We start from the raw sequence: 23,410 nt of genomic DNA, 5'->3' as shown, positions 1-23,410 counted from the left end.
TAGACTCCACTTATTTTCAAAGTTGTTGAAGTCAGCAAACTTCCCTCCCACCTCTACCTGGCCTCAGTGAAGTTATTTTATATGCTTGTAATACAGTTGTGATCTTTTGCCACAATCTGCATTCCATTCTGGGGTTCCTAAGATTTAAAAAAAAACTCTTCATCCATTTAAGTTCTCTTCATGCAGTTCTTATATTGCATATTTATTTCTTCTTTTCCTGTACATAGCAGGAAATAGCTGGTCAGTAGTAGGATGGAAGTCAAAAAAATTTCACTTCAAATTGTCTTTTTCTATGGGGTTTGACAAATCCATGCATAAGTATCATGGATACACCATTATTACGGTGTCATACAGAAAGGTTTTACAGCTATAAAAAGATCCTTTTTGTTTCATCTAGTAAACCTTCCCACCTCCCTATGCCTCTAGCAACTGCTGATGTGTTCACCATCTCAATTTTGACTTTTCCAGAATGACATAGAAATGGAATAATACAGTATATAGCATTTTCAGACTGGTTTTCTTCACTTAGTAATAGCTGCATTTAAGATTCATTCATGTTTTTGTGTGGCATAACAGTTGATTCCTGTCTTTTTATGGATATTTTTTTAAGACAGGGTCTTATAGCTCTGCTGCCCAGGCTGGAGTATAGTGCTCTGATCATAGCTCACTGTAACTTCAAATTCCTGGGCTCAGGCAACCCTCCTGCCTCAGCTACCCAGGTAGCTGGGATTACAGGTGCACACCATCATGCTTCACTAATTGTAAAAAATTTTGTAGAGAAGGAGGTCTCATCCTTCAGGCCTTAAGTGATCCTCCTACCTCAGCCTCACAAAGCATTAGTATTATAGGTGTGAGCCTCCATGCCTGGCCTTTATTTCTGTCTTTTTGATTCCTCAATAGTACTCTAACGTATAGATGTACCACCATTTATACCTATTAAAGAACATTGCGATTTCTTCTAGTTTTTGACAATTGTGAATAAAACTGCTGTTAAGTATTTATGTGCAGGTGTTTCTGGGGACATGTTTTCAAGTCAGTTGAGTAAATAACTAAAAGCACAATTTTTGGCAATTGTATTTTGTAAGATATTTGAAAATAGTTCTGCTAGGTAATTTCAGCATTTTGAGCACAATCATATATATAGTTAATTTAACAAATGCTCTTTTATGTTGATAACATAAAGCAAACTTCATTCCACTCCTGTCCGATTACCAGAAATCAGTAATGTCCAAATTAGTAGACTTTACAAATCACAGGCTGACACTCCTGCAGCTGTTCAAATCAATATATACTCAATCACAAATAAAGGAAAATATCTCGGAATGTCTTTGTTAAGTATATCCAGGGAAGGAGTTCTAGGACTTTCCTTGGAAACCATCTGATATCTCAAAAACCATTAATCTTAGGAAATTATCCCTGCTCCAGAATCCTCATATTGTGCATTTATTTCCTCTTTTCCTGTACATAGTAGGAGACAGTTGATCAGTAGTGGGATAGAAGTCAAAAAATTTTCCTTTCAAATTGTCTTTTTCTTTAATTAATGTTTTTTTTTTTTTATGCTGGGAACTTATTGCTCCAAAAGTGGGCCAGTGACTAAAGTCATGACTCTCTTTCAGTTTCTAAGATGTGAAATTGAAAGAGAGCTGAATATTTTCTTAGAGAAAACACTAGGTACAAGGTACAACCAAGGAAGGATTGGAAGCTCACTTTCTCTGTTGTGACTTCATGGTTCCTAGTTAAAGTCCGTGGGTGTCAAGTTGTTCAGTGACGAAGAGGGAAGGAAAGCTCCAAAGAAGCTGGTGATTTGAGGCCTTCACTTTGCAAACATTTGTGATAAGAAACAATGTTCTAGAGTTGAGAAGAAATTCTAAATTTGAGGAGAGAATTCTAGATTATTCTTCCAAACTAAGTATGTCTAGGAGTTACCAGCCTGAAGACCTCTACTACCTCTACTGATGCTATTCTATAAAGGCACGATGTTATATGTAATTATACAGGTATAGACTAACACCATATGGCCCTGATTAGATTCTTGAACCTGAAATTTGTAGTTGAGTCATTGTCTTAGTCTGTTTTATGTTGTTATAACATAATCCTACAGACTGAGGAATATATAAATTTATTTAGCTCATGGTTATGAAGCTGGAAGTCCAAGAGTATATGCTAGAATCTTCTGAGGGCCTGTGTGTTGCATCATCTTGTGGCCAGAAGAAATGTACGGGGTTGAGAACATTTCAGGCAAAGGAAGCAGCATGAATAGAGGAATATAACCCAAAAGACTGTGGGCAGTTTGAGAGATCCACAACTAGTTCAAGGGATTGAGTTGAAGGTAAATGGGGAACAGATCGTAATTGGTCTTCAGTGCAATACTAAGGCTGTTATAATCCTTGAAGCAATGAGAAGTAAGTGGGTAGATTTAAGCAGTCATACCATTATCAGGTTTGTGTCTTGGGAAGATCTGGCTACAGTGCAGAGAATAGATTGGAAGGGTGTTGGGCTGCAGTTGGATGAACCAGTTAGGAGACTTGTAGTATCCATGAGGAAGAACACAAAGAGCCTGAACTAAGAGAAGGGGAGAGGTAAGAAATCAACTTAGCTATCCATGGGTTGCTAATGAGGAAAAGAGGACAAGTTGAAGGTGACTTCTAAATTTTTGACTCTGGATATTTGGCGAATGGAGTTCCTTTTACTGAGACTGGGAATCCAGTAAAAGGTGGATATTTGTAGAACATATGCTATATGACAGGCACTTGGATAGGCATTTTTAAAATATCTACTTTAATCCTCATAATAATGCAGAAAATTGAAGTATTTTATCTTCATATTATAAATGAAGAAATGAAAGCACAGAGAGGAAATGTATTACTGAAGCTTCTAAGGCTAGATTTAAATCTAGGTCTGTTTGGTTTAAAACTAGTATTCCCTTTCTCATAGGATACTTCCTCCCAAGAGGAAAGCAAGTTTAGGGAGAATGATAACATGCTTAGTTTGAGATATTTTTTAATTTAAGATGCCTGAAGGGCATTCATGTGGATTTTTGTCCAATAAGTCATTTGAAAGGTCTATTGCTTAAGAAAGTGATTTGTATGAGAGATCAAGATTTGAGGGTTTTTGTTTGTTCGTTTGTTTTGGACAGAGTCTTGCTCTGACACCCAAACTGAAGTGCAGTGGAATGACCTCTGCTCACTGCAACTTTTGCCTCCCAGGTTCAAGTGATTCTTCTGCCTCAGCTTCCTGAGTAGCTGGGATTACAGGCATGTGCCACCATGCCTAGGCTAATTTTTGAATCTTTAGTAGAGACAAGTTTCATCATGTTGGCCAAGCTGGTCTCAAACTCCTGACCTCAAGTGATCTGCCAATCTTGGCCTCCCAAAGTGCTGGGATTACAGGCGTGAGCCACTGTGTCCAGCTAAGATTTGAGAGTCTTTAACAAGGGGTTAAAGCCATAGGAACCCCTTAAACAGGAGTACAATGATGGGCTTTGCAGAGAGGAAAGAAGATTTGTGAAATTTCTAAAAATGCATATAAATTCCTATATATTTATAAGTAGGTTCTGTTTCCCCCTTCTTTCAGGTCTTTGAAGGAGCCTGTGCCTCTGAAAAGATCAAGGGCCACTAGTGGAGAATATAAAAGGAAAAGGGCAAAAGTCAGAGCTCTAGGAAATATCAATTAAAGGAGTAACAGAAGAAGAAGACTAGCAACAGAGACTGGGAAACTTTAGTCAGTGGGTAGACAAAAATCAGGAGAAAGGCATATTTTAAACATCATGAAGACAATTGCTCAAGATTAGTAGATACTACACAATGCTTCTCATTAAAGACCAAAAAGAGATGGTCCTATTTGATAGGGCAATGATGACTTTGCTGGAGGAGTTTCAGTGGAACAGTAAGGGATGAAATTTTGATTACTGTGGTATTCAAAGGATGAAGCATAAACTTCTTGAGGACAGAGATTTTTATCTATGTTCTTAGGACTTGACTATATTCCTGCCACAGAGAGGTAATCAATAAATATTGTTGAAAGTTGAACAGATGAAGAAGTGGTGGCAGCGACCATTAATAATAGCTTATCTTTGTTGTTCTATTTTCAGGCTCCATACCTACCTAACATCTATCTTCTCAAGAACTCTGCCAGGTAAGGAGTAGTTTCTATGTTTCATAAATAGACTGAGACTCAAAGAGGCTAAGTAAACTACCTGAAGCCATATAGCGATACAGAGTGATGGGTGTAAGATTCAAGCTTGGATTTATCTCACTCCAAAATTTCTTTCTTTTCCTTTTTTTTTTTTCACTATAGTAAAACTAAGGAGAAGAGACAGGGCTGAATAGCTGTCTCTCAGTGGCTATTCTATTTTCCCTTATCTACATGTCTTCTTCCTTTCACTCCCTCTTGCTGTGTTCTTATCCTTCAGAGATAAAGCAGAGCCTTCATAGGGCTATAAAGGTTGATCAAAGTACCAGATTATGAGATTATTTGGAGGCTAATATGTAATCCTTGGGGTTTCCTTTCTCATCTCACTTTTATATTTCCCTGTATTAATGCTTTCTGATTAACATATGACCTCCTTTTTATTATAGAAAACGCTGGATCTGAATAACAAAGAATGCATTCTTAAGCAAACCAAGGCATATATAGTAATCACTAAATGCTCAACCTGGAAAGAATATTAGGTGGTAATCTGCTCTGTCTATAAAGACGATAGTATTATAAAACCAAAAGAGACAAGAGGGAATATTTTCTACTTAACTGAGCATATCTAAAAGCACATTTGAAGTTTGGAGACAATATTCTGTGTTAATTTAAGAAAAGATTCTATAGAGTTATTACCTGGTGATAAGAAAATAACATGTAAAAAAAGGTAATAATAAGAATAAAAAATATATATAAGTAAAATTATGTGAATATACTAGACCTGGTTATACAACTTAACTATTGAGAATACATTTTCAAAGTTGCCTGCATGGTTGCTGCAAGAATTTTTCAGTGTTTATTGCATGAAGACAGACATATGCTCTGGCCATTTCTAGAAAAGCCAAGGCTGTCTGTGTTCTAGGCATCTGCTGTTAGACGAAATACATGGATTGTATAGAGAAATGTTATGGAGAGTGAATGACATATGCCTCTAGGATACAATAGAAAAGGAGCCCTCGATTTAATATTTTGGTTCTTAGTTTGACTGTGACTCATAGGGAGTGATACTGCCCTGGGCTTTCTGTCTCCTTTGTATCAGGAAATAATTTGGTTTAGAGAAAAGCAGGCATAGGTTTTGGTGGGACTCCCACCAGGATACTGGCCTGCTTTATTCCTAGCTACTTCTTGAAGTGACTATGGCTATCCTTTAGGCCCCAGACATGTGGACAGAATCAAGGGCAGGAGTAAAGAGAAAACTTAAGCAAAATCTCTTTAGCCACTGAGCAAGAAGTATCTGTAAGTTGCATTCTGTAAACTCAGAGGATTTGGTCTGTGTTAATCTAGCTACATAAGAAGTAGAAATGTCTAGGTTTAAAATTGGGATATACAAGGCAACCTGGAGCTTGTTAGATATGCACGATCTCTGGCCCTGTCCCTAACTGCTGTCCCAGAATGTGTATTTTAACAAGATTGCTAGTGACTCATATGCTCAATAGTGTTTGAAAAGCCCTGCTCCAGACTCTTGAATAAGAATGGCCAGGAGGTAGGAAAAGGGATGGTAACAGTGGAGCTTGCAGTGTACGTAGCCCCAGATATATAGAATCAGAATCTGTAAGAGTAGGGGCTTAGGAATGTATGTTTTAACAAGCTCCTACGGGAATTTTTATGAACACTGGAATTTGAAGATCACAGGTAAGAAATAAAAACTGCTCAGGGCAGAAGTGCAAAATACACTATGAACACCAGCTTCAATACTTCTCAATTTAAAAATGACCTTGATAGTTAACAGTGAAAAGAATTATGACAAGAACATTTTCTAAATTTGAAATGTAAAGATCTAGAGAACACGAGTTCTAAGGTAAACAGATTTGAATTATCCTATGATTTTAGTGAACATCTTTAGACATGAAAATGGTTTACAGAGAGCAGTGGTTGGAGATTTAGAGATTTTGTTTATGTGTGACTAAGACCATGTCAGAATAATGTCTTACTGTACATGGGGGAATAAAGTGAATGCTTTTGTGGTTTAACAACCAAACTGGGCTTTACAGTCTGAAAACACGTAAGGCAGGTCAATGACTCTTACTGAGACTATCTTTTCATTTTCTTGGCATTATGTCGTGATGTTATTGGGCTTTTCGGATTCTTAATTTTCATGTGCAGCTCAGGGATTAAAAGTCTTGTGAAGTATTCACAGGAACTCTTCCTGTATTTGTAGATACTGCACCCTACTGGGAGACTTGGATTCAAATTCTGACTTTTCCGTATAGCTTCATGCAGATTACAATGATAATTCCTTAACATCTCTAAGCTTTTAAGTGTGCATAAAAATACCCACATAAAGGTTGTCATGAGGAGGATCCAGATACTATAATAAATATGAAATCTTCTACCAATCATGAAGCATTAAATAAATGCAAAGTAGTGCTTGAATGCTTACAGTGTTGGGCCTTCACTTTTATATTTGATCTGTGGAACTCCACTATATCACCCATTTCCATAAAAATGACTCAGGTTTCACTGGGAGCACAGTTATTTTTCCTAGTTAGGTCTTTTTTTCCCACCCCAAATAGCAGCCTGATAAAATACTGGATAGCTAGGTAAGTTTGATGTAAAATTTGATTTCATGTAAACAATGAATTTTTTTTAGTATAACCATAGCCATACTATGTATTGCACAGCAAACTGGAAAATCTAACTCCAAGACCAAAAATGCTATTCACATTCATTCATCTTCTACTCACCAACCTTATCTAATTGCTGACATCTTCTATTTTGCTTGTATGGAAAAAGTCTGACTCAAAGACAGTAATGTAGATCTAAAAATGCTTTTGAGAGAAATCATTGCTATCTGAAAGCTCACATCTTCAAAATTTTTACACTTCCTATCTAGAAACGGCTCCAGCTTATCTCTAAAGATTGCTTAGAAGAAAATAGAGTCTCTTAAGTACTTACTCCTTGGGATTATTTTTTATTTTTGTTATATTCTGTTATTCTGTTGACTTTTGATTATTCATTAACATCTCTTTCTCTGTCTCACTGTGTGGTTGTGGGAATAGAAGGAGGGAAGAGGTGAATCTCCAAAATGAAATAATTCAAAAGCTATTTACATGTTGCTATTATGAACAATTCTGAGGCATTTCTGGTACAGCTTTATCTTTCCAATTATACTTGGTGCAACATATATTGCTGTTAAAATATATAGACTTTATGTAAAGAAAGTCCACACGCTGATAATGTTGGAGAGGAGGAGAATGGAAAGGTGGGAGTTTGATGTGTGCTCAGTACAACGAAGAGTTGTTCTGGGAATTCTTTGCAGTTTCAAAGTAGCTGAGGAAGGTAGTCCACAAAATTGAACTGCACTAAAGTAAATTCTTGATTTCACTTTTACGTGGATGCCTTGACGAGAGTGAGGAATCACACCAGGAAACCTGATGTGGGAGACAGCCATGTCCCACAGTAAGCCCCCTGAGGATGACTGAAGAAAAATGTTCCCTTTGGGCTCACCTGACTCTGGACACTAGGTGTCAGTATACGGCAATGTAACAATTTTAGGATGCGGGGTGGATGTGCTGAATTAGTGGGGAAAGAGTTGTGAGATGATGTTTCGTTTCCTGCTTTTAACACAGGTCCTCGATTTATGGTAGAATATTCTTTCAGCTGTGATCGTATGAACCATCAATAGAGACAGGAACTGTGTCAGAGTCACCTCTGAGGGTTTCCTTCGTATTTTTTTCTCTTCTCCCCAGCGAGGACTGATTACTTCTTCACACCTCTGCAAAGTACTTAATTAGTCTCATCAGGCAGCCAAACTTGATACCTTTATCCAATTTTAGACACACAGATGATGAAGGTGTTTAATTGGCAGTTGGGGCCATTAGAGGGACCCCACAGAGCAGAGCGACATTGCACTGAGGCGATCTGAGCTGAGCAGGGGGTAAGGACATACTCCTGGGCTGTGAGCTCCTGTCATTGAGAACATTTGCAAATCTGTTGACATGTTATAGTGGGGATGTCCCCTGGACACCTGGAAGGCCCAGTGCCCTGTCGTTTGAGCAAGGCAGGCACATCAGCAGCCCGTGGGAATGTCACTGCTCATGCTGCTCTTTGATATAAAGTTCCCATTTTCTATATGGGTTTGATGATGTTTGGTGGGATCAGTGATGCCTATTTGTTAATTGCTTACAGAAGCTTTGAGCTTAAAAATAAGATCTTGGATCTGGTAACATTCTCTGTTTTAAATTTTATCAATATTTCTGAATTCCAAGGAAATTACAAACATATCAGGTGATCTTTGAAACTTCATCTCTATCTGTTGTTTTGAGTATTCTCTGCACTCTCTCTTGTATTTCTGCCCTTTCTCCTGCATAAAAAAAACAGAATGATTTAGTTAGAATTTGAAGATGAAATTATCAAGCCTATATTCTTAAAAACAATCTGGGATTCGAGTTAATTTTAATGTTCAATTTGTATTCCTCTTGCCTCCTTTACGTGCGTGACTTTATTTTCAGCCATTTTTTAACATTATTCACTCTCAGTCTTACCAACTGTGCTTATCTCCACCTAAGTCTTCTCATTTTGTTATCACCACAGGGTAAATTCTTCCTGCTTCCTTTACTTATATAAATGTAGCTACTTTTTCAGTATTCAGCTCCAAGCCATCACTTTCATGAAGCCATCTGAGTAATTCACAGTAATCTGCTTTACTGAATCGTAGAGTATTACTCAGTTTAGCTCATGATTATAATCTAGTCTCAGCTGGTTTTTAATTAGTTTGTACACATGTACATATACACACACATACACGCACACACAACCAACTAGATTACAAGCTTTTTGAAAGTGGGAGCTGTACCCCAATGACATCTAGTAATATGGTGAGTATTGTATGTACATTTTCAATAGGTAGCCATCCTTTGTTTATGTCTTGATTGCAGAGGCTAGAACATAGTAGGCATTTAATAAATGTTGAGAGAGCTGAGGAAGTGACGTAAACTACTCTGCTGAAGTACTAGCTCTTTGGTAATATTAGATTGTGACATTTGGTATGAAAAAAACCTGGTAGTCATTAGCATAGATCTTTGCAAGAGCTAGCTCGATTCGTATACCTTCCAGGACAACTTCATTAAGCTAATACAGTCCTAATTTCTCTTCCTGGTCCTGATTTTCTTCTCCTGCATCTGAACTACTAAAGCATCTCGTCATATCTACATTGGGTAAGTGCCTTAGGACTATATCTGTAGAATGGGTTTAATAATAGTGACCATCTAATTAGAGTTATGATAATTAAATGACTTAATATATATAAATTATTTAGAACTTTTCTGGCATATAATAAGTAATCAATAGGTGTTTAAGTCATAGTTCTCCAGTGAGGCAGAACTGATGAATTATGAATATGAATTGCCTCACTTGATTATGGAGGCTGAGAAGGCGCATGATAGGTGTCTGCAAGCTAGAGAGCTAGGGAAACTGGTAGCATGGCTCACTGCCAAGGGTGAAGGCCTCAGAACCAAGGAGGCCAATAGCATAACTCTCAGTCCAAGGCCAAAAGCCTGGGAGCCTGGGAGTTGCTGGTGTGTGTCCCAGAATCCAAAACCTGAGAAGGGGAGTTGTAACATTCAAGAGCAGCAGCAGAAGGGCATCCTAGCTCCAAAAGACAGAGCAAGATTTTGCCCTTTCTCCACCCTTTTATTCCATATGGCCCCCCAGCCAATTGGAAGGTGTCTGCCCACGTTGAGGGTAGATCTTCTCTACTCAGTCCATGGACTCAAATTCCAGTCTCTTTTTTGGAACATTCTCAGAGACATACCTATGGTGGCCCAACAATTTTAATCAAATGCCAAATCACTTGGAGTTTCTCTTTCACCAGAAGAGGGAAGGGCTTTAATTTATCACCATCTAGCTGGCAAGATTATAGAGAAAAGGGAAAACTTATACACTGCTATGGGGAATGTAAATTAGTTCAGCCATTGTAGAAAGCAGTTTGGCAATTTCTCAAAGAACGTAAAAAAGAATTAAGATTTTTACCTAGCAATTCCATCATTGGGTATATTCTGAAAGGAATATAAATTGGTCTACCATAAAGACACATGCACCCGTATGTTCATCTCAGCACTATTCACAATAGCAAAGACATGGAATCAACCTAAATGCCCATAAAGATAAAGTGATACATATACATCATGGAATACTATGCAGCCATGAAAAAGTACAAGATCATGTCCTTTGCAGCAACATGAATGAAGCTGGAGGCTGTTATCCTAAGTGTACTAACAGAGGAGCAGAAAACCAAGTACTGTAAGTTCTCACTTATAAGTGGGAGCTAAACATTGAGTATGGACGCAAAGAAGGGAACAATAGACACCATGGCCTCCATGAGGGTGGTGAATGGGAGGAGGGTGAAGATTCAACAACTACCTATCAGGCATTATGCTTTTTACCTGAGGGATGAAATAATCTGTACACCAAGCCCTGCGACATGCAATTTACCTATGTAACTAACCTGCACGTGTACCCCAAACCTAACATTTTTTTTAAAAAGTCATATATTGAGGAAAAAATAATAATAAATACAAATAATTTTTATTAGAAAAAACGTATCCCAGTCTACCTTATACCCCTTCACATGTAGTATAAGAACCTCACAACAGGGTGCTTCCATCTCTTTATCCTTATTACTGCTGTTTTTACCTCCACATTTGCTGTGAATCTCATACTACGCTGCTCTTATTTTTGCTTTAAACAGCCCATTTTATTTTGAAGATATTTTTTAAAATGAGAAAACTCTTGTTGTTCTTGTTTTTTTACATTCCCATACAAACTTACCATTTATAACTTTCTTTAATCTTTCCTGTACGTTTAATTTTCTACCTGGTGTTATTTTAGCTCTGCCTAAAGAACTTCCTTTAGCATTGTTGGAGTGTAATTCTGTTGGTGATGAATTCTCTTCATTTAATTCTTCCAGAAATGTATATTGCTTCTTCACATTTGGAATGTATCTTCTCTGATAAAGAAGTGTAGGTAAACAGTTTTTGCCCCTCTCAACACATTTGGCTTGTATAGTTTATGATGGAAGTCTGCTGTCATTCTTCTCTTTATTGCTTGTTTGCAGGGTGTCACAATGTATCTTCTTTTTATGGCTGATCTTAAGATTTTCTTTCTATCATTAGTTTTTGGCAATTTAGTTATATAGAGCTTTGGAATGCAATATCATTCTGAAGCTTCTACCTGATACCTTATGTATTTATTTTTTTTGCTTTTTAAAATGTTGTTTTTGTTGTTATTATTATTGTTTCATCTTAGCTGGCAGGAACACGAACAATTCCTAGCCCTCTGTGAGCTCCAGGAATATTTCTGACTACTTATTTCTTGTGGTTCTTTCCCAAGCTTGGGTCATTTCCTCTCATGCATGCACAGATTAGTACTTAGACAAAGCCTCCTCCAGACCCCACTGCAGATCTCCAGAGTTCCTTCTTCATGCACCTCCTTCCTCTGTGCTCCTATGCCCCACAAACTCCACCTTTCTTAATATCCCTGAATTCTGATCTCTTTCTTCAATTTAGCAAGACTGCTTGACTCTGTGCTGTTGCCTGGAAACTGCCTACAGGAAGTAAGATGATGCATGTTAACCTTTCATCATCTGTTCCCTTTCTCTTAGGGATCACAGACTTATAATGCCTCTTTTCAAATGCCTGTAAACCACTGTTTCCTATGTTTTGTCTGATTTTTTCTAGTTGCTTACAGCAAGGAGTGGGGTGATAGTGCTAAATCTATCCCTTTTAACTCCATTTTGACTTGAAACAAAAGTGTCCGTAGAGATGGAACCAGTTTCTTACTTCCTAACATCCTATTCCTAATGACTAATTGAATACTCCAGAGTTTATGATAAAAGAGAATAACCATTAAATTAATGATAAGATCAGTGCATATATGAATACTCCAGTATTCCCAGGTAATGATAGACAAAAACATCACAAAGAGCTGCAGAATTAGAAAACTATTGGAACTTTGAATCAACTGTGTTGAAGCAACATCATGAAATACAGAGTCTTTTCTTCTAGAGACTCTGCATAAAATCATAGAATTTTAGAAAGTATTGTTCTCATTATTTCTGATGTAGTAGTTGAAGTTCAAAGAGGTAATTACATTGCTTTCTGGCAGACAATTGAGCAGAAAGGCCAAAGTAGAACTCATAAGCCAACTGCCTTAACGGCTTGGGTAGTGGTATAGGTAAATGAAAGACATCTTTAATCTTCTGACTTCAAATTAAAAGATTATATATTTAACTTCCTAATAGATAAACACATTATTGTCTTTCAATTCATTTTTGTTTAAAAACAGCTTCTTCTAGAATTCTGCTTTGGTATATTGCTTTAGCTTGGGCACAAATGCCCAAAGATTCCATGAAAAATTTAGTATATAATCTCTGTTAGAAAAAGTACAGCATTTTTATGAGCAAAATAATACTATTCAGAAATGATATAAATGTACACACAGGAATATGTGTGTAGCTTCAATCTCTGTAAGTGATTATAATTTTAACATTTCTCTTTTATTTGTCTTTTAAGGTGTCTTAAGTTTTCAAATAAAATTACTCTCTATTATTGTGCACTTAGAGATACTTTTCCAGGCAATAATATGTAAATTCATTGCCTTTTCAGGCTTTGCTATGGTTTCCCATTGCAGCGTGAAATCATATATTGGGAAGATTTTTCGGTTTTGTGGCAGTTTTAACTATCGTTTAAAAATGGTTTAAATTTCCAGTTGCAATATCTTAGTGTTAAATTATTTAAAAACTGTTCTGAAGAAACATATCTCAGGATTAATAGAAAAAATTTCTTATATTGGCCAATTTCAAATTTAACCACAATTCTTAATACATTTCTCTTTGACATGAATTTATAAATACCAATTATAATGAGTATGGTTCTCTAAATCAAAGAACCTGTTAAAACCAAATGATCCAATTATAGGTTTGTATTAAAAATGAATGAATAACGAAAGCTTTTTAGCTCTTTAAGATGCTATCAATCCTTTTATAGCATGTCAAGATTTGCAGAATATCAGGAAAGTAATTTACAGAATATCAGGAAAGTAAACAACCTTCCTTTGATTAGGCTTGTATCTTCTCTTTATTCAAATTTCTGCAGACTTTCATTTGCTAGGAAGAAAAAAATGGAAAGCTATGGGATAGTGAAAGATAACACCTAAGAATTTCCAAAGGATTCAAGGTTGTAGAAACAGAAATGACTCAGATAGATGGTCATTGCACTTCAAATTCCATCACATAGGCTGAGACGCTGTAGTTCTATCCTGAACTGGTCCTAATGATTTAGTGCTGGATTCTAGGCTTGCACATAGGTGAAGGTGAAGATATTATCATATGTCAAACAAAAACTAACGCTCATGAATGGGAAGAAAAGTGAGATTTTCAATGATATTTATGCTGACTTGTTTCCCTCTACTTACTTTACTTGACTGCCCACCAGAATAGTCAGATGATGTAATTTGAGTTAAGAGATACGTAACAAAGACAAACCAGATGGCCAATCCTGTGGACGTATGGAACAATTCTGCATATCTTAAGCAAATAATTTGTTCTCTTCAATTATATTCAAACCTTACCTTCTCTTATGCTGTATATTTTATTAGAGAATAGTCTTTCTGTGAGGATAATACCATTAGCTGAGTTGCAAAAGCTAAAATTTTAATACATACTCTTAATTTTTTTTCATTCCAGAACTACTTCTTACATAAAATTAAGGTTAAATATTTTTATATTTCCTGACTTTCGGTTTGTTACCTATCTTCAAATCAACAATTAACTAATTGATTTACCATGTGTTATAGACTATAGAAGTAAAGGGAAAGTATGAGCATTTACAAAGTCAATTAAAAGAGACATTTAAGTGGAAAATATTTTGAGCACTGTGTTTTAAGTTACTACTCTGGAGGATGAGGAGTTAGCTCTTTTCGACTTCTTTTCTCTATCACATTTAGTCCACTTCAGGTCCCACCTACCTCCCAAGATATCTATATAACAATTTGATTAGACTACTAATCAGGATCTTCTTTCTTTCTTTCTCTTTCTTTCCTTTTCTTTCTTTCTTTTCTTTCTTTCCCTTCCTTCCTTCCTTCCTTCCTTCTTTCCTTCCTTCCTTCCTTCCTTCCTTCCTTCCCTCCCTCCCTCCCTCCCTCCCTCCTTCCTTCCTTCCTTCCTTCCTTCCTTCCTTCCTTCCTTCCTTTCCTTTCTTTCTTTCTTCTTTTCTCTTTTCTTTTCTTTTTTTTTGAGACATAATGTCACTCTGTTGCCCAGGCTAGAGTGCAGTGGTGCGATCTCTGCTCACTACAACCTCTGCCTCTCTGGTTCAATAAAAGCTATTCTAATAGGTATGAGGTAATATCTTATCGTGGTCTTAATTTGCATTTCTCTAATGATTAGTGGTGCTAATCATTTTTTTCATGTACTTATTTGCCATTTGTATAACTTCCTTTGAAAAACATCTGTTTAGACCCTGTGCCCGTATTAAAATCAGGCTATTTGTTTTTTGCTGTATTAGGTCAATCTTGCATTGCTATGAAGAAATACCTAAGACTGGGTAATTTATAAAGAAAATAAGTTTAATTGGCTCATGGTTCTTCAGGCTGTACAGGAAGTGTCATGCCAGTACCTGCTCAGCTTCTGGGAGGCCTCAAGGAACTTTTACTCATTGCAGAAGGCAAAGTGGAAGCAGGCACGTCATGTAGCAAAAGCAGGAGCAGGAGGGGTAGGATGAGGTGCTACACACTTTTAAACAAATAGATCTCATGAGAACTCACGATTGTGAGGATAGCACCAAGCTTTAGTGATTCACTCCCATGATCCAAACACCACCCACCAGGCCCCACCTCTAACATGGGGTTTACATTTCAACATGAAATTTGGATAATAATATGGATTGGCTGTGTCTCCATCAAAATTTCAACTTGAATTGTATCTCCCAGAATTCCCATGTGTTGTGGGAGAGACCGAGGGGGAAGTAATTGAATCATGGGGGCTGGTTTTTCCCATGCTATTCTTGTTACAGTTAATAAGTCTCATGAGATCTGATGGGTTTATCAGGGGTTTCTGCTTTTGCTCCTCCTAATTTTCTCTTGCGGCCGCTTGCCTTTCACCTCCTGCCATGATTCCAAGACCTCCCCAGCCATGTGGAACTGTAAGTCCAATTAAACTTCTTTTTCCTCCTAGTCTCAGGTATGTCTTTATCAGCATCATGAAAATGGGCTAATACATGTGGGGACAAATATTCAAACTATATCATTCTGTTCCTGGTCCCCCAAATCTTATGTCCTTCTCTTATTGCAAAATACAATTATACCTTCCCAGTAGTTCTCCAGAATCTTAACTCATTCCAGAATTAACTCAAAAGTCCCAAGTCCAGGTTCAAAGTCTCATCTGAGACTCATTTCCTTCCACCTATGAGCCTGAGAAATCAAAACAAGTTAAATTTACTTCCAAGATATAATGGGGATGCAAGCATTGGGTAAACATTCCTGTTCCAAAAGGGAGAAATCAGTCAAGAGAGGGGCTATAGGCCTTAAGCAGCTCTGTAACCCAGCAGGGCAGCCATGAAATTGTAAAGCCCCAAAATCATCTCCGTTGACACCATGTCTCATGCCCCATGTCCAGGGCACACTAGTACAAGGGGTGGGAGCTACAAAAATAGAGCTCATGGAGATAGAGAGTAGAATGGTGGTTACCAGAACCTGGGAAGAGAAGAAGAGGAAGATGAAGGGAAGTTTGTTAATAGCTATAAAAATACAGTTGGGTACTTTGCAGGGACATGGATGAAACTGGAAACCTTTAAAAATTCTGTGATGTATATTGAAGATATACAACAGGATTTCATAAGATACATGGGTAGTAAAAAAATATATGGAGCGTTCAAAAATTTGCATGTTATTCTTACACACGGGCATGCTGATCTTCTCTGTATTGTTCCAATTTTAGAATATGTGTTGCCAATGTAGGCGCTTAATCATTTTTATTTATTTATTTCCTATTAGTTAGAAGACTTGATAGGGAGAAGCGAGGAAGAGGAGAAGAGCTCTGATAGGTCCTTTGTTGGCTCAGCACTTGAGCTGCTCTTGAATAGGCCTCAGGCTGCCCTCGAAACCCCAGAATGAGAAGTACTCTACTTTTCTAGATTATCCTGTGTATCAGTCAGAGTCCAGCCAGAAAAATAAGTCACTCTAGGTCTCCTAGTAGATGAAACTTAGTTCTGGAAACAGATTTCACAGATGATGGAGAGGGAGTTTAGGGAACAGACATAGGGCTGTCGGATGGGAACCAGAACTGGGGAAGGAAAGACAATCTAAAAGGAGGTGCAGCTTCTGGAGACATCAAAGGAGACAGAGAGAGGAGTAAATTCTCTTGTCATGCCTTTCTTTGTGCCCTACATCTTCCAACTGTGCCTCCCATATGCTGAAGCCAGAGGGCAAAAGAGCCTAGAAGAGTCATTCCCTGAGATGGAGAGCAGAGCATGGCAAGGCAGGTAAGGGCCCAAACTGGCAGGACAGGCACATTGAGTACATTTTACAAAGTTGAGTGTGTGAATTAACTTATTGCCCCTGCACCTCTGACATGTTCTTACATCTCACACGCACTCACTAGTGTTTTCAGTGTGCATGTGTACCTGTGTTTGTGTATGTGTATATCTGAGATCTTGGTTGGGCTAATGTCCTACTTACGAGAAAAGTGCAAGTGTTCATTCTAAGATTGTATGTAAAATGACAGCTAACACTCCTGCTTTCCATTGGCACTTAGCATTTACATAATGCTTAAACATCTGGTTTTTCCCATCAACCCAGGCATGAAGTTAGTCCAGTTGATTGCTTGGCATTATGTACAGACAACAGCTGGCTGGTTAACTGGAGTTTTGATTATGGCTGAATTGGCTGGATGTTTGGTGTCACGTAGACTGATGTTATGACTGGTTAATGATGGAATAGAGCCAGTTACAGGGAAGACCCATGACAAATTTGTGAAATCAAACTTTTGTATGGAATTTCACCAGAAAAGATAATTATTTGTTTCCAAGACTGAGTTTCAGAAACTCACTGGAATTTCACTAGAAAAGATAATTATTTGTTTCCAAGGTTGAGTTTCAGAAACACTGAGACCTGGCTGAGTTTATTTCTGGTGTCCTTTCATTCCCATTTCATCTCCTTGCAACCATGTGTCCCCTGCCCATGTACCCAATACCCTCTGGTGCCCTTGACCATTCACCCTTAAGGCATCTGGCTCCTGGGCTCATCAGCCTAGAAACAATCTCCAGATTCTGAATTTTTTAGCCTTTATGTCCCTTTCCCCTTTGTCCCTTTCATCAAATCACATCTGTACTATCATTCAGAGATCTGCTCTCTGTTGCAGGATCAGCCAATCTCAGAATCTAATTTTCATGAAGATGTTTGTAGATGACATTGTGCTAATATTTATCTTTTCATCTTTCCATATGTGGAAGTGGTCTCTCCTGAGACTGAAATTCAGGCATACTTGGTACATTTTTATCTTGTGCTTGCCAGAAGCACATTTGCACAAACACTGAGGAATGTTCTGGGAGAAGGAGCTAGGTTGGATAAGCTCTCAACAGAGGGCCTTGCCTGTCAGGGGAGCTGAGCCAGGATGTGCCATGGTTTCAGGCACCTAGAGCTGTCTCCCAGCCCTAACGGGACATATTTGAGTTTTGTGGAGAACAGAGGAACTCTAAAATTTTAAGGGAAGTTAGGAGTAAGAAGAGAGAGAAAGAACTCTGTAAGGTAAGTTCTGGGACTTAAGTGACCATGCTTGAGAATCTCTCCAAAGCAAAATGGAAGTGAGATTTCTTTCTTGTGACACAGTTCTTGCATAAATTTGATTTCTGGAGAGGCCTATGAGGAACTGTGGTACTTGCAGGAATAATGGTTGAGCCCAGCTAAGGTCATCACAGGAGCCAGCAGGAAGAGGATTATTTAGGAGCCTGTCTCAGACTCAAAAATATTGGAAAAAAGTTTTTGAAGGGGTTGGAGAAGTAGTGCGGTGGGGAAGGCTGAAGGCCTGATCCCTGTCAACACAATGGTTATACAGCAAATGGTTATACAAACTAGAAACACTTAAATTATTCCATTAAATAAAACTCCATTTTAACCCACATTTTTAAGGTCTAAGGAAATTCAGATTGTACCTGTAACATATTTGCCTTTTACAAGAACCTTTGAATGTTTTGTGTCCAATACATGATTGATAGTGGCAATTTCAGATCATACCAATGGTAAATTGGTGAAGGAAAATACTTTAGGCAATCATTTAAGTATTCTTCAAATAATACTTCATAAATTTACTTCTTAGCCTCCTGGTTTTGTTAGCTTAAGACATGAGAACTTGAAATGTCACTATATGATTATTGACAGAGACTTGGTTGCTACTGGGGAGGAGAATATGAAATCCAAGCACATTTTTGAAATCTAAGTAGATCTTTATTAGCTCATAACTAGCAATACTACAATGGAAATTATTTTAGTTTATACAAATAATTAAGGTAAAACATCAGTTTGAATGATGGGTTTGCTGACTGGTCTTACTATATTAATTCATTTGACAGACATTTGCTTGGTGCCTATTATGTATCAGATACTTTGCTGGGCTCAGGATAAACTTTGGCAAATTCAGCAGATTTAAAATCTAATATAGGTAAATCAGGCTTAACTTCTTTAGTTGTCTAGCTGAGATACCAACCAAAAATATTAAGATATCAAAACGACAAAGTTTCCCTAAGAAAAATAATGCTTTACATCATCAGAAAGTATGTTCCCTGTCCCAAGGTCTGGACATATGAATACATGTCAGTGTTTAATGTGCCTGTGTGCTTGTGTGTGTGTGTGTGTGTATGTGTGTGTGTGTGTGTGTGTAGTATAACTTGTGTGTGTGTGCATGTGTGTGTGTGTAGTCTAACTTGTGTGTGTGTGCATGTGTGTGTAGTATAAATTGTGTGTAGTATAACGTGTGTGTGCGCGTGCACACGTGTAGTATAACTTGTGTTTGTATCACCAGAACCTTGAATGGTTAAAGAAAGATTACAGAAATTTAAACATCAAACATATAGGTTTCATCTGTAGAAAAGAATTCCAGCTTTTTTTGAAACCACCAAAATTGCAGTCAGCTGCTGGGAAAAAAAAAAGGCAAACAAAGATCCTGTTTACAAGGCACCTAGAGTTCAGCCATTAGGTGGTTTTGTTTAAGATGTAGTTTCTCTTCATGCTAATGTTTCTATAAGACATTTTTGTGAGTCAGTCATCACCCAACTTTCTAGTGTTTTATTTCCGTTGTGTTTGTTTTCTTACAATACCTTTATAATGCTGCTTTTAATTTTTGACAGTCTTTTCAGAAAACTTACGCCTTTGCAGCTTTTATGCAATTTGTAGAATTGCATTCTATTATAGGCAAAATTCTGATGTTTGTGTGTGTGTGTGTGTGTGTGTGTGTGTGTGTGTGTGTGGTCAGAAGAGCGGGGGTTCCTGTTGTTTCTCTGTAGCTCTTTCTGTCCATCTTTAACTTCCGCTGGCAATACTTTGGTATAAAGTCTTTACCCCACTAAGTTGTTCAGTGTTTAAGCTGATAATAGACTTGTCCTCTCTACCTTGTCTATGCTTTCCTGGAATGAAAGTACATTAGAAGGTTTACCGGATATAACTACCCCACCATGCCTAGAATAACTAGGTGATAAGCCATCTTATGCCAAGCTAATATTCCGCCCTATGGGAAGTTTGCTATAGGTAGTAGGGTGTGCCCCACTACACCAAAGGTGAGGAAGTTAAGCTATCTATTTGCAAAAGGGTCACAGCTTTCTCACATGTGTGTGCCAAGATTTGAAGACAGGCAATCAGTCTTGATGAGCTGCTCTGCATTCTTGATGTCTCCAATGCCAAAGCATTCACTGAATATTTTTTTGATTGACTGCTCCCACTATGACAGTTTTTGATTCCTCACTGGGTTTGGATTTCAACCTATTGTCCTCATTGTTTGAAAATGGGAACCCCTATGTGCTTATCACCATAAAAGGAACCCAGTAGACACAATTGTGAATTATGCTTTGCACATTTTCTACCAAATGGTAAAGCCACTTAAAATAATGTTTTAGATGTAGAAAAAAAATCTCTCTGTGTGACTACAATTGCATGTCCACTACATATGTATTTGTTTGTAACCATTGTTTCTGAAATGGAAACTGATTTCCATTTAGCTGAGGAAGTACTTACCCTTTTTTCAACCAGAAAAAATATGTACCTGAATTATGGGAGAATAAAAAGAAAACTTCAGTTCACCATTCTTCTTGGCTCCTTTCCTTTGATAGGCAGGGGGGAGAAAAAACATACACACACACCAAAACCTCTTGGACTATTCCCTTAACTTCTTTCCCTAGAGTCATTAACTACTAACTGAAATCAACCTGTCTATTCATAAAAAATTATATTTGCCAATTTAAAAAGCCTATTTTTTTCTGCATCTCTCATTATTCTTTAAATCTGAAGAGTATTGAATAAAAAATATGCATTTTATTTTTTTACATAGCTTGTGAACAATTTAAAGAAAACTGTGAAAAACATTATGCTTTAGCTTGTGACTTTGTACAGAACTGAGTATTGTGTGTTCTTCAGGATGTAATGTGTAAATGATTAGCTACAATCACGACTTACTCTTTTGGCTCCCATTTCTGACAGCAGATATTTTTGTTAGATTTGAATTAGGTAACAAATAGAATGCTAACTCTTAAGAAGTACTTTTGCTATAAGTGTTTTCTAATATTTGTCATAAGATATTTTATTTATACAGTGCTTCATAAAACTTCTTGTTTTTGTTGAGTCTCCACTCCCTAAAACCGGTGCCATTATCTCCAAATTGGTAGCCAAAAAGTATTCATGACTTGTTTGAGGTCACACATTAGGTTAGTGACAGAGCCAGAACCCAAATGGAAATTCTTTCTGCAATGACTGGCCACCTTGACCCCTTGGTCTAGCTCCATAGCTAGACCTTTCCATAGTTAGACCACCTTGACCACTAGCTCTAGCTCCATAGCTAGAGCTTTGGCATAGCTAGAGCTTATCTGTTGTTCAAAATGCAATTGTTCTCTCTTCTCTGCTTCTATATGAAGACAGGAGTCTTATCTACCTTGTTACCAATTTCAGCCTCAGCTGCTTGCACAGAACTTGGAATGGAATAGTATATATATTTATACACACACACACACACACACACACACACACGAGTGAATAATTGAATTAAGTGAATGAATGAAGGAGAGAAGATGCTGAGGGTTTACTTTGAATAATAATGATGTATGCCTCCCATCCCCTTTCTGCATGATTCTCTTATTATGCTAGAAACAATATTTGAAATTTGAAATAATAGGGTTAGACACTGCCTTATTCTTTAAGGATTTGATATGGTAGTCAGACAAAAATAATTTCATTTAAAACCCCTATTTCTTGACTTACTCTGCTATCTTAGAAAATTATTCTCTCTGCTGGGTCTTGAGATCCATCTAGAGCTTGACTATAACCTGAGAATATTTTGTGTTCTGATTTTGTCTTTGCAGATGGGGTCTGCTTGAGAAGGCTGGATGTGTATTTTCATTCCATTTTTCAGTATAACACATTGTGAGTATTCACAGAGTTAGATTCTTCCTCCTGAAAAAGCTACCCCTGGAAAGATGTTGGACATTTTTAGATATTGCTTTTTTTTTTTTTTCAGGACCCCAGGGAGCGATTTAGTGAACATGAACTATCATACCCAAGCCCCTGCTCAGCCACTAGAAGAACCATTGCCCATGACTTCCCATTCACAAAAGCCATGCTCCAGCATAACTTTCTGTTTTAAGTGCTTCCTAGTTCCAATCCCACATCTCTGGAATATTTCAGAAAGGCAGGAGATCTTTTTTTGGAGGTTTTACTTGAATGATTAGTGTGTGCTTGAAAGAGGAGAAGCAGCTAAGGACTAGGCCTACTGGACCCCTAGACACCATGGAGACAAGCAGATATTAGTTATAATTTCCATCATTTTTTTCACTACCTCTCCAAAAGCAGTCGATACTGTGATAAGACCTCTCAGGGAAGGGAGGACAATTATTTTCTTTCTCCCCTGCCTCACCTTTCCTCCTGATAAAAGTGTTGCAGACTCAAACCAAACTTGTTGGCTGGAAGCCTAAAGGGACTCCTCCTCATGTGGCTGGCTGTCGTAGCTTTTTTTGATGATAGCTAGTGCTTCTTTTGGTCTGAAAACCTGGTATGTGAAATACAGGTCAGGGGCTGGAAATTAATGCCTGCTTTTCATGTGAGAAGGAATAATTGGCATGAAATATAGTAAAGAATGCCTGCCAGCTTGGCAGTGTTGGGTCATTTTTTTTGTTGTTATTGGTTTTGGCTGCTATTCCCAGAAAAATAATGGGCAGGTTCACATTTCTTAGAACATATCTTTATCAACTCTGACAACTTACTGTGTCTTGCACCCCCAAGAGACAGTCAGCCCGGAAATCTTTGCTTGTGCCATTTCTGTGCTGCATCCTTGGCTGTACACACCATGACAAATTAATACAGATGGAATAATGAATTTCTCTTATCCTCGAGATCAGACCTGCTGGGGAAAACATCTGTATCCTTTGAGAAACTTGAAATTAGTATAACAAGTTCTATACAGAAATGATCCCACTGAATAAAGATTTTATTTTACTCTTACATGTACAGTCATCACTGGAGTATGCACGTATTACAGGAAAGCTTAGTCTCCAAATGGGTTGGGTTCTAACCATTAATTTTGGCATGTTGTACACATTTCCCTTTATGAATAATGTTATAAGTAGCGTTCCAGATCCCAGGTCTATCTGACTTAAAAATTGATAGGGAAGTAAAAGTACAGTGCATTTTCAATGAAAAACAATGGAAAACACAGTTTTAATCCTATTAATTAGGCAAAACAGAGGAACAACACAATCGAAGAAGAAATAATTTTTGCTTTTCTCAAATGTGGGTTCTTGCAGTTTGATTAAGGCAGATGAATCAATGCCTTTTGGCATTTTAAAGTGGCTTTGAAAACATTCAAGGACTTGAAGGGTTGGAGGCCAATCTTTTTCTATTAAGTCTGCAACCATTATAGTAAAAAAAAAAAAAAAAAAGCCCATTAGAAAAAAAAACCTGAAGCAACATTTTTTTTTTTTTTACCATTGTATCTTTAACACATTGGATTGAATAGCTTTTTTCCTGATTCTTG

The 23,410-nt window shown here is 37.5% G+C and overlaps 1 non-coding gene across 1 annotated transcript; it reads right to left on the bottom strand.

Moving 5' to 3' along the window:
• Positions 1 to 16,040: 16,040 nt before the first annotated feature.
• On the bottom strand, positions 16,041 to 16,147 carry LOC119470315. The gene has a single exon (XR_005199201.1). It is a non-coding gene; the product is annotated as a U6 spliceosomal RNA (small nuclear RNA).
• Between the last annotated feature and the right edge of the window lie 7,263 nt (positions 16,148 to 23,410).

Source organism: Cebus imitator, unplaced genomic scaffold (genome assembly GCF_001604975.1).
Source record: "Cebus imitator isolate Cc_AM_T3 unplaced genomic scaffold, Cebus_imitator-1.0 Scaffold27, whole genome shotgun sequence".
In the NCBI taxonomy this organism is placed as follows: domain Eukaryota; kingdom Metazoa; phylum Chordata; class Mammalia; order Primates; family Cebidae; genus Cebus; species Cebus imitator.
The sequence above is the reverse complement of the archived record's forward strand: the minus strand, read 5'-3'. Positions and strand labels throughout refer to the sequence as shown.